The 15,917-nt window shown below is 45.5% G+C and overlaps 13 non-coding genes across 13 annotated transcripts; 9 read left to right on the forward strand and 4 right to left on the reverse strand.

The window, feature by feature from the left end:
* Positions 1–1,376: 1,376 nt before the first annotated feature.
* TRNAL-CAA (transfer RNA leucine (anticodon CAA)) lies at positions 1,377–1,486 on the reverse strand. Its single transcript has 2 exons — positions 1,449–1,486; positions 1,377–1,422 (listed from the first exon to the last, which is right to left on the reverse strand). It is a non-coding gene; the product is annotated as a tRNA-Leu (tRNA).
* Positions 1,487–2,918: 1,432 nt separating this feature from the next.
* Positions 2,919–2,991, forward strand: TRNAA-AGC (transfer RNA alanine (anticodon AGC)). Its single transcript has one exon. It is a non-coding gene; the product is annotated as a tRNA-Ala (tRNA).
* Positions 2,992–4,008: 1,017 nt separating this feature from the next.
* TRNAN-GUU (transfer RNA asparagine (anticodon GUU)) lies at positions 4,009–4,082 on the forward strand. The gene has a single exon. It is a non-coding gene; the product is annotated as a tRNA-Asn (tRNA).
* Positions 4,083–4,387: 305 nt separating this feature from the next.
* Positions 4,388–4,460, forward strand: TRNAA-AGC (transfer RNA alanine (anticodon AGC)). Its single transcript has one exon. It is a non-coding gene; the product is annotated as a tRNA-Ala (tRNA).
* A 1,300-nt stretch (positions 4,461–5,760) lies between these two features.
* On the reverse strand, positions 5,761–5,870 carry TRNAL-CAA (transfer RNA leucine (anticodon CAA)). Its single transcript has 2 exons — positions 5,833–5,870; positions 5,761–5,806 (listed from the first exon to the last, which is right to left on the reverse strand). It is a non-coding gene; the product is annotated as a tRNA-Leu (tRNA).
* Positions 5,871–7,577: 1,707 nt separating this feature from the next.
* On the forward strand, positions 7,578–7,651 carry TRNAN-GUU (transfer RNA asparagine (anticodon GUU)). Its single transcript has one exon. It is a non-coding gene; the product is annotated as a tRNA-Asn (tRNA).
* Positions 7,652–10,604: 2,953 nt separating this feature from the next.
* Positions 10,605–10,677, forward strand: TRNAR-UCG (transfer RNA arginine (anticodon UCG)). Its single transcript has one exon. It is a non-coding gene; the product is annotated as a tRNA-Arg (tRNA).
* Positions 10,678–11,187: 510 nt separating this feature from the next.
* Positions 11,188–11,297, reverse strand: TRNAL-CAA (transfer RNA leucine (anticodon CAA)). The gene is made up of 2 exons: positions 11,260–11,297; positions 11,188–11,233 (listed from the first exon to the last, which is right to left on the reverse strand). It is a non-coding gene; the product is annotated as a tRNA-Leu (tRNA).
* A 419-nt stretch (positions 11,298–11,716) lies between these two features.
* TRNAA-AGC (transfer RNA alanine (anticodon AGC)) lies at positions 11,717–11,789 on the forward strand. The gene has a single exon. It is a non-coding gene; the product is annotated as a tRNA-Ala (tRNA).
* A 471-nt stretch (positions 11,790–12,260) lies between these two features.
* On the forward strand, positions 12,261–12,334 carry TRNAN-GUU (transfer RNA asparagine (anticodon GUU)). Its single transcript has one exon. It is a non-coding gene; the product is annotated as a tRNA-Asn (tRNA).
* Positions 12,335–13,588: 1,254 nt separating this feature from the next.
* On the forward strand, positions 13,589–13,661 carry TRNAR-UCG (transfer RNA arginine (anticodon UCG)). The gene has a single exon. It is a non-coding gene; the product is annotated as a tRNA-Arg (tRNA).
* Positions 13,662–14,170: 509 nt separating this feature from the next.
* Positions 14,171–14,280, reverse strand: TRNAL-CAA (transfer RNA leucine (anticodon CAA)). Its single transcript has 2 exons — positions 14,243–14,280; positions 14,171–14,216 (listed from the first exon to the last, which is right to left on the reverse strand). It is a non-coding gene; the product is annotated as a tRNA-Leu (tRNA).
* A 420-nt stretch (positions 14,281–14,700) lies between these two features.
* On the forward strand, positions 14,701–14,773 carry TRNAA-AGC (transfer RNA alanine (anticodon AGC)). Its single transcript has one exon. It is a non-coding gene; the product is annotated as a tRNA-Ala (tRNA).
* Positions 14,774–15,917: the final 1,144 nt, after the last annotated feature.

The raw sequence follows: 15,917 nt of genomic DNA on the forward strand, positions 1-15,917 counted from the left end.
TACACCACCCATTCCCTCCTCTTGCTCACATAGGGCAGAATGGGAAGTGCAGAATGTGAGTAGGAGGGGTACATAGGTGTGCAGGCTGTATGTGAGAAAGGAAGGAATGGGGGTGCAGACTTTCTCACACACAGCCTGCACCCCCATGTACCCCTCTTCCTCACAGCCTATAACCCATTCTCCCCATTGTACACTGACCTGTACAATCCGGGTAGCTCCGCCCACAAAAGACACTGAGTCTATGTTAGTAGATTAAAGGACCTTTGTTGACATCATGATGACATCATGTGTCAGGTCCTTCAATCTACTAGTATAGATGCCGGCACAGTGCCTGGGGACAGCGGGCAGGAGATAGAAGTTTCTCCTGCCCGCTGTCACTATGCAAGTGCCGGGAGACAGCAGGGGCCCGGACAGCAGGCGGCCCCTGCTTGGGTGCAGTAGTAAAGGCAGCAATTGCTGACTTTACTACTGTTAAAAGATGGACTGTGGAGGAGGCAGCTCCTCTCCATCTTCAGGCAGCCCCCTGCGCTGCAGTAAATAGGGCCCGTTACGTGCTGGAGTTACTCCAGCAGGTAATGGACTATTTAAAAAAATAAGAAATCTGCAGCAGTAGCAGCTGTAACTGGGCCCCCTAGTGTCCCGGGCCCTGTGACAGATCCCTCCGCTGCTACCACGGTAGTTACGCCCCTGGGTATTGTTATGTTCTCCTTTTCAATAGATGCCAACCCAGAGAAGGTGACTAAAAATAACAAATACTTATACTCACCTCTCCTGGACTCATCCTCTCCAGGGCTCTTCCGGCTGGTAAACGCGCCCCAGACATCACTACTGGTAGGGCCAAGTGGGCCCCTGGGCGACAGAGTGTCAGTGGGCCCCTTTGCCAATGCAGCTGCTCCTATTCAAATAATAGGAATGGTGCTGAACTTCCACCACTATGCAGTGGATGGCGCTGTGCCTCTCCTAGTACTTACGCACTCCCTGTCCACTGCTGTAGCTTCCAGGGCCCAGAGGCTGCCAGAATAGGTGGCCATTCACATCATCAATTTAGTTGATCAGTGTTGTGGAGACAAGAAATTGATGTGAATAATGGCTAAAAAAAAGATGGAAACTGATGAGAAGCCGTTTACACAGAGTCCATGTCAGATACAAACAGGTCAGTTACTGTACGACAGAAAAGTAGAAAAGTACGACAAACCAGAGTTTTTTTTTCCCCACAAAAGAACACACAGAAACTGATCTGTTTTAAGTTAGCATTGACGATGTAACGGTTTCCATCCTTTTTCAGATCTGCTAGATTCACATCTGCGTTTAGGTTCCCGTTTGGGGAGTTGCAGGGTGACCAATTCAAGGGATTTTTTCCTTCAGCAAAAAGTTATTGTCAGAAGTGGGATTTGAACCCACGCCTCCATTCGGAGACCAGAACACCCATGTCTAGGTAAGAGCTTCCTCTTGAGTCTGGCGCCTTAGACCGCTCGGCCATCCTGACATACATGTTAGGTCATACATGTCCACATCATTTGCCGGAGATTGCCGATCCATTATGATTGGTTAATTCTAGTGGTTCAACAGACCATGAATGAAGCAGCAGTGCACATGCTCAGTCTACCGATCCATTCAGAGTAAAGGAGCCTTCACACGGAGTATACATTCCGTAAAACTCGTTCAGAATGAGCGCGTAAAAAACAGCTCCCATTGATTTCTATGGGTGCCGGCATACGTGCGCTCCCCATTGAAATCAGTGGGAGGCTTTTTTCCTTATTGCTTTCAATGTGGTAAGCGTGTGAGTGCATCACTCACGTCTCCCCTCCCAGTACCCACCCACACTTTCCTAAGCCACAAGCCCCGCCTTCTCCCAGCATCTGTAACACTAGCCTAGGGAGGCGGGTGCCCGCACGGCGCTCTGAAGACATGTGAATGAGAGAGAAGAGGAGCAAAAAGAACAGGGAGCGGCAGTGGATCTGTGCAGGTAAGTTGAGCGATCGGGATCACATTTCTGTTCCCGATCTTTTTTAAGCAGGATTGGAACCCGATAGCGATTGTGAAATTTACTCGATCGCCGATCGGGATCCGATCTTTTCCAAGCCCAATCGTTCAACCCTATCACTGAGCTCTCTCCAACCCACACTCCTGACCCTGGGGCTGGGGGCTATAGTCACTTATTCATATTCCAGGGCCACCATATACACTTTATACCTTTCTACAGCCTGTAACAGGTCCTCACAGTCATATGACAGGTACAGCACACTGACATTGTGGATTCAGCAGGCACAATGACTTGTTATCTTCTTATCTCATCATGATTCTTCGTAAGACATCACAGATTAGTTCTCAGGGGGTGGCGCCAGATATATAGGAGAGTTGGGTCAGATACCCAGGGGCGAAAGGTCATGGAAGAGCAAGAACAGCAGAAAAGATTGGAGAGGTATGGCCATAGGAAGACATAACAGCCCAAGTGGACAGGTTTAGTTGTATACTTGTGTCTGTGGCCCAAGAGGCCATGTGTATGTAACAGTCAGCCCTGACTATTGGGGACCAGCCGTCACATGGGGTGCAGTGGCATAATGATGTCATTGTGCTCCAAGTGAATGCTGAGGCCCAATCACAGGCCCCAGCAGTGACGTCTGGGGCGTATTTACCTCAGTTGCTGGCATAAGAGGACTGAAGAGCATGCCAAAGACAGCCGGGCAGAGTGTGGATACCCAGGAGAGGTGAGTATAAGTGTTTGTTATTTTTAATCACTTCCCATTATTTTATTTTATTTTTAAACCCTTTTGCAGCTGGACCCCGATGTACAAGTTACTGTAAAACAGCCCTTATGTCTTATTTCAAGCAGTGCCATGTGTATCTCAGCAAATTATTCTTTAGCTGTTTTCTTAAAGTTGTACTGCTACTTCCTTCTGCACAAAAACTTCTAGGAAGGGGAATTAGCTCAAATGGTAGAGCGCTCGCTTAGCATGCGAGAGGTAGCGGGATCGATGCCCGCATTCTCCACATACTTTTTCATTATATAACTATAAAGTACTGATTCCTTTAAAAAACTTGTAATAATAAATTTAACCGCTGAAAATATTCTAAATGTTTGAAGAAATTGTAATATATAAAAAAACATTTTAATTATGAGGGTAAATATGTCCACCAGGACTCCAGCAGAACTGTGAATGCAGCTCTGGATGTTACTTCACCATTGTATTCATCTCACCTGCACCCAGAGGACCCTGATGAGTTGGGACATACCAAGGCAGCCCAGAACAGTGGGGTAGCACTCTAAGGGCCCCTTCACACGCCGTAAGCGCACCGCTCATTTAGACACGTATACACGTGTCTGAGTGTGGCGCTTCAAAACAGAGCCCATTGATTTCAATGGGAAGCGAGCGTTTATGCCGATATACACGCGCTTCCCATTGAAATCAATGGGCTCTGTTTTGAAGCGCCGTGCTCGAACACGTGTATACGTGTCTAAATGAGCGGCGCGCTTACGCCGTGTGAAGGGGCCCTAAATGTAGGACTGACCCACAGTTCAGCGTCCCATTGGCATGACAACCAGGAACCTATTGCAGGCGTCTGTTATATACGTCTATTGTGCTGATGTTTTGCATTGCATTAGTAATTATACATCTTGGGGCTAAAGACTCCCCCCCCCCTTCCCCCCGAGGGGCCTAATAAATGCAAGAAAAAAAGGGGAAAAAAAATAAAAATTCTAATCACCCCCCCTTCCCAGAACACATATAAAAGTTCTTAAATACTGTGACACACTTACATAAGGATCCGATCCACAAAAATATTTTTCCCGTATGGTGAAAGTTGTAGTGAGGAAAAAAATCAAAAGTGCTGAGCTATTGTTTTCTCATTGTTTTGCCTCTGATAAAAATCGATCAAAACAATAGACATTCCCCAAAATAGTAGAGCTAAAAAATACATCTGACACTGGGCATCTCTGCACACAGAAAGATCAAAAAGTTATGGGAATCAGAATGTGACCAATGTTTTTATGAAGATTTTACAGCAGCTGTCTCTGTGGCGCAATCGGTTAGCGCGTTCGGCTGTTAACCGAAAGGTTGGTGGTTCGAGCCCACCCAGGGACGGGGATGATTTTTATTTCTATTAATATTAAGATTGTCCCATAAGACGACATGTTTACGTCTTCTCTGTCACAGATATTACCACCACACTACAACCACAAGCTATGACAGTAATGTCACATTGTACAAATATTACACGTACTATTATTACCAATCTTTGTAGCTTGGAATATATATTATATAAAATGACACTTTTTGGTAAATCATAAATTATTGGCTGAAACTTTCACTCCTTAGCAAGTCATTCTTTAGATTGTCTCTTAAAGCTGTACTCCTGCTAATCTTTGTAAAAAACACACTTTAAGGAAGGGGAATTAGCTCAAATGGTAGAGCGCTCGCTTAGCATGCGAGAGGTAGCGGGATCGATGCCCGCATTCTCCACATACTTTTTCAGTGTTTAATAAAATAATTCCAATGTCATGAAAACTGATAATAATAAATAAAACCAATGAAAATATTCCAAAGATTTGAAGAAATAGTCATATTTAAAACAAAATTGTAAACATTGGGGTAAATATGACAACCAGGACAGCAGCAGAACTGTGAGCGCAGCTCTGGATGTTACTGAAGTATGTGACATGTGAGAACTCAAGATCAGGTAACTAAATGTGTGCACGGTTACTCAGAATACATCGCTTTGGGCTACAGACTGTAAATAATTCTGGTGTGCTTTGGGGGTTTCTCTGCAGTAGAATTGAAAGCAGAGACTGATATAGATTTCAGGTACAATTCGCACCCAGTGGTATAATGATCACAGTCACAGGGGGTGCAACCACGACCAGAGGGGTAGAGACCAGCAGCAAGCTGGAAATGGTGGGGCCCAAGATCAGCATGATTGTGGTGGGGGAAAACCTGGTTCCCCAACTGCTATACATGAACATGGACTGTATATCACATGACCATGGAGCATATATAACATGATTATGGACCGTATATCACATGAGCATGGACTGATTTCCAATAGATACCAGCCCAGAGGAGGTGACTAAAAATAACAAATACTTATACTCACCTCTCCTAGACTTCACATCCTCTCCGGGGCTCTTACAGCCGGTGAATGCTCCCCAGACATCACTACTGGTGGGGCCAACTACAGGGTCAAGTGGGCTCCTGGGCAACAGAGTGTCAGTGGGCTCCTGGGCAACAGAGTGTCAGGGGGCCCCTTTGCTGAAGCTGCTCCTATTCAAGTAATAGGAATGGTGCTGCACTTCCACCACTATGCAGTGTATGGCGCTGTGCCTCTCCTAGTACTTGGATAGGAGCAGCTGCTTGCGCTCCCTGTCCAGCGCCCAGTGGCTGCCAGAATAGATCACCATTTACATGATGATTTGACCATCAGTTTTGTGGAGACAAGAAACTAATGTGAATAACGGCTGAAAAAGGATGGAAACTGATGACCAAGCGTTTACATAGAGTCCATGATAAATAAAAACAGATCAGTTACTTTACAACAGAAAAGTGGGACAAACCATAATTTTTTGTCCCACATAAGAACGCCCAGAAACTGATCTGTTTGTTAGTTAACATTGACTATGTAAATGGTTGGCCAGCAGTATCCATCCTTTTCAGCCATTTTTTGCAAAGCTGACTCGATACGCTAGGTTCATATCTGCCTTTGGGTTTCCGCTTCTGGAGTTGCAGAGAGGCCACTCAAGAGGTTTTTCCTAAAGCAAAAGATTGATGTCAGAAGTGGGATTTGAACCCACGCCCCCATTTGGAGACCAGAACACCCACGTCTAGGTAAGAGCTTCCTCTTGAGTCTGGCGCCTTAGACCGCTCGGCCATCCTGACATAGATGTTAGGTCACACATGTCCACATCATCTGCTGGAGATTGTTGTGCATTATGATTGGCTAATTCTGGCAGTCAGATAGACCAGGGGTATCCAACCGCCAATCCGCGGACCAGTACTGGGCCGCGAGGCATGTTGCACCAGTCCGCGTACTAGTGGCGAGGAGTCAGCTGCTGTGGAGCCGGCGAGTGCTCGGGGTTGAGCAAGGACTCGCCAGACACTGACACTTGGTTGTTGCTAATCGGGATAAGGTGAGCAAAGTGCGGGGTTGAGCCGGGACCCGCTATATGCCCAGGATTCTAGTACTATGCAGAACATACAGCAGGTCTTGGCTCCACCCCGCACTTGCCTACCAAACTTTGGGCAACTACATTACACTGCTTAACCCCGCCCCCAGCCACACCCCTTCCAACCCCCACCGGGCCATAGAAAAATTGTCTTGCTGAAACTGGTCCCTGATGGAAAAAAGGTTGGGGACCACTGCCATAGACCATGAATGAAGCAGCAGTGCACATTCTCAGTCTACCGATCCATTCAGACAGGGACACCCATGATCAGTGGGGATCCTGATGGTCAGTCTCCCACCAATTAGCATGTAATCCTGTGGATAAGGGGATAACATTAAATCTTGGGAATCCCTTTTAGTAGGATCCAAGAAACACCTAATGGTTATGAGGTCAGTTCACACAGGTGCCCAACTTGTTACAAGGTATTATTTTACTGTGACTACATGCGGCACTTGTGTTCTCATCACATCACCATGGACTGTATATCACATGTCAGTTCTCAGGGGGTGGGGCCAGATACCAAGGGGCCAAGGGTCATGGAAGAGCAAGAGCAGCAGAAAAGACATAGCAGCCCATGCGGACAGTTTTAATTGCATACTTGTGTCTGTGTGGCCAAAGAAGCCATGTGTATGTAGCAGTCAGCCCTGACTACTGAAGCTTGTGATTGGGTCCAGGCGGTCACATGGGGCGTCCCAGCGTAATGATGTCATCATGCCCCACGTGAATGCTGAGGCCCAATCACAGGCCCCAGTAGTGACACCTAGGGCGCGTTTATCTCAGTTGCTGGCTGAAGAGGATGCCGAAGACAACTGGGCGGAGCGAGCATGCCCGGGAGAGGTGAGATAAGGTGAATATAAGTGTTTGTTATTTTTAATAACTTCCCATTTTTTTTTAAGCCTTTGTGTATCTGGACCCCGGTGTACAAGTCATTGTAAATCAGCGCTTATGTCTTATTCCAAGCAGTGCCATGTGTATCTCAGCAAATCATTCATAAGCTTGTCTCTTAAAGCCGTACTGCTACTTCCTTCTGCACAAAATCTTCTTCTAAGGAGGGGAATTAGCTCAAATGGTAGAGTGCTCGCCTACATGTGAGAGGTAGTGGAATCCGTGCCTGCGTTCTCCACATACGTTTTGCCAATCTACAAAAATGATTTCCTGTACGGTGAATGCTGTAGTGAGTGACAAAATCAAAAGTGCTGAGCTATTGTTTTTTTTTCACTGTTTTGTCTCTGATAAAAATTTGAACAAAAAGCGATCAAAGCAATAGACATTCCCCAAAATGGTAGAGCTAAAAAATACCGCAAAATACTCCGCAAAAAAACCCAAAACAACACCCTGGGCATCTCTGTACACAGAACTATGAAACCAAAGTTATGGGTGTTAACATGTGGTCACTTTTAAAAAAGTTTTTATGTCAGCTGTCTCTGTGGCGCAATCGGTTAGCGCGTTCGGCTGTTAACCGAAAGGTTGGTGGTTCGAGCCCACCCAGGGACGGGGATGATTTTTATTTCTATTAATATTAGGATTGTCCCATAAGACGATACGTTCACGTCTTCTCTGTCACAGATATTACCATCACAAGCTGTGACAGTAATGTCACATTGTACAAATATTACACGTGTACTATTACTACTAATCTCTGTCCTTATTATTATATGGATACGACCGGCCTACACAGAAGAGGATTAGCTTTGTAGCTTGGAATATACAGATTATATAAAATGACACTTTTTGTTAAATTATAAATTATTGGCTGCGACTTTCACTTCTTAGCAAGTCATTAGATTATCTCTTAAAACTGTACTCCTGCTAATCCTTGCAAAATCACTCTTTAAGGAAGGGGAATTAGCTCAAATGGTAGAGCGCTCGCTTAGCATGTGAGAGGTAGCGGGATCGATGCCCGCATTCTCCACATACTTTTTCAATGTGTAATAAAATAATTCCAATGTCATGAAAACCTAAAATAAGAAATAATTCCAATGAGAATATTCTAAAGGTTTGAAGAGATGGTCATATTTATAATAATATAGCTGGTACCCGCGACTTCGTCTGCGGTGATTGTAGAAGTGTGTAAATACAGTTGCAGGCAAGGTTTTAGTAGTGTGTAAAAGGTCTGGGATATGAAATGTAAGTTTATATGTTGTTCTAAGTTTCAGACTACGTGAGACTTTTTAATGTAACATTTTATTTCACCTGGTATATGTTGGTGGTAGAAACTGTACATAGTGTCTTTGGGACAGAGGTATTTTAAGTTAATATACTTCGATATACCACATTAGTGCCAGTGCTGTTGCAGGCTACATAGCATAGCTTGCAGCAGCCTGGACACAGTCAGCTGAGTGGGAGGCGTGGGAGACCCGGCAGCTGCTATAGCAACCTGATGCCGGCAGCCTAAGTCAGTGTAGGCGGCGGAGCTGACCATGAGGATGCGTACGCGCGGCGGGGGACAGACGGGAGGCGCGGACCAGGTAAGAGGAGGGGTCGGGAGAGCTACTGTGGAGGATGTTTGTGGGCACGAACCGGGGAGCTAACGGGGGTTACGCAGTGTGTGCCACAGTGTGCAAGGGGAGGGCTATGGCGGGTGTCCGGCTCCTGGGCACCTGCCATAGGCAATGCGCCGACATAACTACAGTGTGCAAGGGAAGGGCTATGGCGGGTGTCCGGCTCCCGGGCACCTGCCATAGCCAATGCGCCGACATAACTACAGTGTGCAAGGGAAGGGCTATGGCGGGTGTCCGTCTCCCGGGCACCTGCCGTAGCCAATGCGCCAACATAAGCCATACAACAGCGGCGTATTAAGCCATGGTGCAGAGGGTTTCAAAGAGAAGCGATGGCTGAAATTGCAATAGGAGGTGGCGTATATTGCGGGCGCGCGCCATACCAAACCCGGCGGTATGGGACCTGGTAGTACGGCGTATGTGGGCAAAGTGTGAAGTGAGGTGCAAGTTATTGTGAGGTGTTTTGCGGAGGATAAATAGATGGATAGGGCAGTGAGGGAGATGGGTGTTATTATTGTTATGGGGTGTAAGGTGTTGGTGGTGTGTGGAAAAAGTAGAGCGGAGTGTAGAGGCCAGAAGTCCTGGTAATGCAAGCATGCTAAGGGAACTTACCAGTGTCGGGTAGGTGGAGGGATCGTGCAGACGAAACAGCCGGGAGGTGTGAGTGGCGTCGGGGAGTGTTGCGGGCTGGAGCGAGTCTTTCGGGTGCTGCAGCCTAAGGTAGAGGCGCAAAATGGTGGCGTGCTGGAAACACGTTGTGTATATGGCTGAGATGCGCATGCTCCTGTGAAGACAGTGTAGTGGATGGATGGGCGGTGCCGCGGATCCTCACAGCGGTGGGTGTTGGCAAAGATGGCTGTGCCGGACAGTGAAAGAGATAGCCTCCTGCAGTATTGGTAAGGTGAGGGTGAAAGTCCTAAAGTGTGTATAAATGTGAGTGTGTGAGGTTAGGGGCGAGGCTATAGAGGGCAATATGAAGTTTTGTGGCTTGCTGTGGTCCAAAATGTGTGACATTGCATTGATTCTGCTGTGAGTTTGTGTTTTTGTGAGGGTCCTGTGCGAAACGTATGTGCGTTTTCGGGACGAAAAGTAGCCTATTGCGCAATCGGGTGTATTAACTATGTTTGTGGAAACTTTCAGCCATATCGGTGGAGCGGGTTTTGTGTGATTGAGGAACAAACATCCGAACATCCAAACACACAAACTTTCACATTTATAATATTAATAGGATTGTATTTGTGAGGGTAATGGGGGTGAATACAGCTCTGGATGTTACTGAAGTCTGTGACGTGAGAACTCAAGGTCAGGTAACTAATTGTCTGCACAGTTACTCAGAATACATCGCTTTGGGCTACAGTCTCTTAATAATTCTGCTGTGTCTTGGGAGTTTCTGTGTACTAAAATTAAAATCTATGTGAACCAGGGGCTGGTATAGCTTTCAGTTACAACTCGCACCCAGTGGCATAACAATCGCAGTCACATGTGGTGCATCTGCGACTTGGTTTGAAGGATTAGGCACCTACAGCAAGCTGGAAATGGCAGGAGTCCAAGACCAGCGTAACAGCGGTTGGAGAAAATCTGGATCCCTGACTACTATATGTGTTGGTACGTTCTCCTTTCCAATAGATGCCAACCCAGAGGAGGTGATTGAAAATAATGAATACTTATACTAATGAATACTAATACTAGCCCAACAGAAACCTTCCACCTGGAGTTCTGCAAATATCTGCTCCATGTCCATCGCAACACCTCCAACGTGGCCTGCAGGGCAGAGCTAGGCAGACTCCCCCTATGGCTCACCATACAGAAGAGGGCGCTAGCTTTCCAGGCACACATCCAGGGGAGCAAGCCTGACTCATACCACCACCAAGCATGGCTAAGCCACAGAGACCTGAGCAAACCCGACACCCCCCAACCAACCAAACAACAGCCAACCACCATATATGGGTGACCGCGTGGCCTAATGGATAAGGCGTCTGACTTCGGATCAGAAGATTGAGGGTTCAAGTCCCTTCGTGGTCGACTTCCAGTTTGATTTTTTTGAATAGATTTAGTTACCAAATCCAGCATTCAGGGTGTCCTGACATTTAATGTATTCTGGGATACCTACTTTTATAAGCATTGGTTAAATAAATTAAAAAATTAGATTTCTCAGCGTGTGGATCGTGGAACTCCTTTTATACCGCAATTACAAAATAAGCCAAAAAAAAATGTAATAGATTCTTAGATCATCATAAATTAGGCAGTACAATATATATCCATGTAAGACGACTTTTGCCACAACGCCCATCAGTCTACCAAAGATTTCAGGATTGCCCTGCCACTTCTTCACTGATGTAAGTCAATGGAATCATATTACAACCCCCGAGGGAGCTGCAACTGTGTCTTCTAGTTACAAAAAGATTGAGTAGTGGTGGGATTTTTTTGCGAATAGAACTTGCTGCACCCTCATGGTCACAGTTCTTTCTTTTACAATTATGAAGTAGTTACAGGGTGACCCACTCAAGGGGTTTCTCTTCCAGCAAAAGTTATTGTAAGAAGTGGGATTTGAACCCACGCCTCCATTCGGAGACCAGAACACCCATATCTAGGTAAGAGCTTCCCCTTGAGTCTGGCGCCTTAGACCGCTCGGCCATCCTGACATACATGTTATAGCTAATATGTCCACATCATCTGCTGGAGATTGTTGTGCATTATGATTGGCTAATTCTGGTGGTCCCATAGACTGTGAATGAAGCAGCAGTGCACATGCTCAGTCTACCGATCCAATGTCATGAAAACTGATAATAATAAATAAAACCATGGAAAATATTCTAAACTATTTATAACAATATTGTATTTATGGGGGTGACTACAGCTCTGGATATTATTGGAATATATGACAAGAATTAACTGAAGATCAGCCAACCAAATGGCTCCATAGTTACTCGCAATATGGAACGTTCTGGCGGATTTGTTGAATTTTTGATGGCGACTTATGATTTCTTAGCAAATCACTTTATTATAGGTCTTAAAGCTGTACTCCTCCTTCCTGCAGTGCCAAAAAAATGACTTCAGGCAAGGGGAATTAGCTCAAATGGTAGAGCGCTCGCTTAGCATGCGAGAGGTAGCGGGATCGATGCCCGCATTCTCCAGATGCTTTTTCACTATGTGACAATATAGTACTGATTTCTTTTAAAAACCTGTAATAATAAATGTATCCACTGAAAATATTCTAAATGTTTGACGAAATTGTAATATTTAAAATAACATTTTAATTATGAGGGTAAATATGGAAATCAGGTTTCCAGCAGAACTGTGAATGCAGCTCTGGATGTTACGTCACCATTTTATTCATCTCATCTGCACCCAGAGGACCCTGATGAGTTGGGACATACCAAGGCAGCCCAGAACAGCGGGGTAGCACTCTAAATATAGGAGTGACCCACAGTTTTATCCACAGAATTAGACATTCCCCTAAATGCTAGAACTAAAAGTACACCCGGCCCCGCAAAAAAAGACGCCCTATGCATCCCCGTACAAAGACATATTCAAAAAAATTGTCGGCATGTGGTCAATTTAAGAAAAAATGTTTTTGGAATTTTTTATTTTTTTTTGCATAATCTGTCTCTGTGGCGCAATCGGTTAGCGCGTTCGGCTGTTAACCGAAAGGTTGGTGGTTCGAGCCCACCCAGGGACGCGACCTATTTTTATTTCTATAAATATTAGGATTGTCCCATAAGACGGCATGTTCACATCTTCTTTGTCACAGCTATTACCACCCCATTATGACCAGACGTTATGACAGTAACGTGTGACATTATGCAAATATTACACATATTAGCTACCAATCTCTGTCCTTATTATATGGATACGACCGGCCTACACATAAGAGGATTAGCTTTGTATCTTGGAATATACAGATTATAAAAAAATTTCTCCTTTTGGTAAATTATAAATTATTGGCTGAGACTTTCACTTCTTAGCAAGTCATTAGATTGTCTCTTAAAGCTGTACTCCTGCTAATCCTTGCAAAAAACACTCTTTAAGGAGGGGGAATTAGCTCAAATGGTAGAGCGCTCGCTTAGCATGTGAGAGGTAGCGGGATCGATGCCCGCATTCTCCACATACTTTTTCAATGTCTAATAAAATAAATCCAATGTCAAGAAAATCTATAATAAGAAATAATTCCAATGAGAATATTCTAAAGGTTTGAAGAGATGGTCATTAATATTGTATTTGTGAGGGTAATGGGGGTGAACACAGCTCTGGATGTTACTGAAGTATGTGCTATGTGAGATCTCAAGGTCAGGTAACTAATTGTCTGCAAAGTTACTCAGAATACATCGCTTTGGGCTACAGTCTCTTAATAATTCTGCTGTGTCTTGGGAGTTTCTGTGTACTAGAATTAAAATCTATGTGAACCAGGGGCTGGTATAGCTTTCAGTTACAACTCGCACCCAGTGGCGTAACAATCGCAGTCATATGTGGTGCATCTGCAACTTGGTTTGGAGGATTAGGCACCTACAGCAAGCTGGAAATGGCAGGAGTCCAAGACCAGCGTAACAGCGGTTGGAGAAAATCTGGATCTCCATCTACTATATGTGTTGGTACGTTCTCCTTTCCAATAGATGCCAACCCAGAGGAGATGACTGAAAATAATGAATACTTATACTAATGAATACTAATACTAGCCCAACAGAAACCTTCCACCTGGAGTTCTGCAAATATCTGCTCCATGTCCATCGCAACACCTCCAACATGGCCGGCAGGGCAGAGCTAGGCAGACTCCCCCTATGGCTCACCATGCAGAAGAGGGCGCTAGCTTTCCAGGCACACATCCAGGGGAGCAAGCCTGACCCCTACCACCACCAAGCATGGCTAAGCCACAGAGACCTGAGCAAACCCGACACCCCCCAACCAACCAAACAACAGCCAAACACCATATATGGGTGACCGCGTGGCCTAATGGATAAGGCGTCTGACTTCGGATCAGAAGATTGAGGGTTCGAGTCCCTTCGTGGTCGACTTCCAGTTTGAAATTTTTGAATAGATTTAGTTACCAAATCAAGCACTCAGGGTGTCCTGACATTTAATGTATTCTGGGATACCTACTTTTATAAGTATTGGTTAAATAAATTAAAAAAATTAGATTTCCCAGCGTGTGGATCGTGGAACTGCTTTTATACCGCAATTACAAAATAAGCCAAAAAAAAGGTAATAGATTCTGAGATCATCATAAATTAGGCAGTACAATATATATCCATATAAGACGACTTTTGCCACAATGCCCATCAGTCTACCAAAGATTTCAGGATTGCCCTGCCACTTCTTCACTGATGTAAGTCAATGGATCATATTACAACCCCCGAGGGAGCTGCAACTGTGTCTTCTAGTTACAAAAAGATTGAGCAGTGGTGGGATTTTTTGCAAATAGAAGTTGCTGCACCCTCATGGTCACAGTTCCTTCTTTTACAATTATGAAGGGGTTACAGGGTGACCCACTCAAGGGATTTTTCTTCCACCAAAAAGTTATTGTCAGAAGTGGGATTTGAACCCACGCCTCCATTTGGAGACCAGAACACCCATGTCTAGGTAAGAGCTTCCTCTTGAGTCTGGCGCCTTAGACCGCTCGGCCATCCTGACATACATGTTATAGCTAATATGTCCACATCATCTGCTGGAGATTGTTGTGCATTATGATTGGCTAATTCTGGTGGTCCCATAGACTGTGAATGAAGCAGCAGTGCACATGCTCAGTCTACCAATCCAATGTCATGAAAACTGATAATAATAAATAAAACCATGGAAAATATTCTTAACTATTTATAACAATATTGTATTTATGGGGGTGACTACAGCTCTGGATATTATTGGAATATATGACAAGAATTAACTGAAGATCAGCCAACCAAATGGCTCCATAGTTACTCGCAATATGGAACGTTCTGGCGGATTTGTTGAATTTTTGATGGTGACTTTTGATTTCTTAGCAAATCACTTTATTATAGGTCTTAAAGCTGTACTCCTCCTTCCTGCAGTGCCAAAAAAAATTATTTCAGGCAAGGGGAATTAGCTCAAATGGTAGAGCGCTCGCTTAGCATGCGAGAGGTAGCGGGATCGATGCCCGCATTCTCCAAATACTTTTTCACTATGTAACAATATAGTACTGATTTCTTTTAAAAACCTGTAATAATAAATGTATCCACTGAAAATATTCTAAATGTTTGACGAAATTGTAATATGTAAAATAACATTTTAATTAGGAGGGTAAATATGGAAACCAGGTTTCCAGCAGAACTGTGAATGCAGCTCTGGATGTTACGTCACCATTTTATTCATCTCATCTGCACCCAGAGGACCCTGATGAGTTGGGACATACCAAGGCAGCCCAGACCAGCAGGGGAAGCACTCTAAATGTAGGAGTGACCCACAGTTTGGCATCCCCTTGGCCTGATAGCCAGTAACCTATTGTAGGCTCCCAGCCTTGTCTGTTATATACTTCTATTGTTCCGATATTTTGCATTATATTAGTGATCAGACCCCCAGAGAGGTCTAATAAATGCAACAAAAAAAAAGAAAGAAAAATTTGTCTGCGGCGCTCCCTCCCATGGACAGACCCGCTTCCCCTCCCCCCTTGTTCAATGTATGCAGGTGTGTTCCGGCACCCCCCAACCACTCTCACGCATGTGCCCAGGGTCCCCCTGCAGTACCATGTGTCCCTGGACCCCCTTCCGCGTGCCCCCCACTTACCCACCCCGACCCCCTGCTCCCCATCCCACAGACTCCCCTGCCGTGCAGCCCCCCATCCCGGGCGCCCCTGCCCCCACCTTTCCTTCAAAAAACCCCTCCCGCGGCATAGGTAGCAGAGCTGAAACACCCGGCGTACTCACAAAATGTTGCGCACACGATACTGTGTGCAATTGTAGACAGCGGCTGCATGGTCGCTACATGCTGGACTGTCTCCAGGCTGACCCGTGGTTGCCAACAGCGGCGCAGGCAACCCCTCCCCAGCAGAGGCAGAACTGTTCAGTCCTCCGGAGTGCGCAGACAGCCGGCACAGCGGAGGGATTTCTCGTGCGCCCACAGCACGCTTGCTCTGGACACTCCGGAGCTTGCAGTAGGCAGCATGTTCTCCAGCTTGTACAGCATCCTTAGCACCGCCCACACAATGCCGCGGGCCTATTGGAAAGCGGCTGAAGAACAATGGATGACGTAATCTGAGTTCCGTTAACCTTGCAGCACAACGAATTTGGGGCTAGCGGTCTCAATGTGGGGGCATT

Source organism: Leptodactylus fuscus, chromosome 11 (assembly GCF_031893055.1).
Source record: "Leptodactylus fuscus isolate aLepFus1 chromosome 11, aLepFus1.hap2, whole genome shotgun sequence".
Taxonomy (NCBI): Eukaryota; Metazoa; Chordata; class Amphibia; order Anura; family Leptodactylidae; genus Leptodactylus; species Leptodactylus fuscus.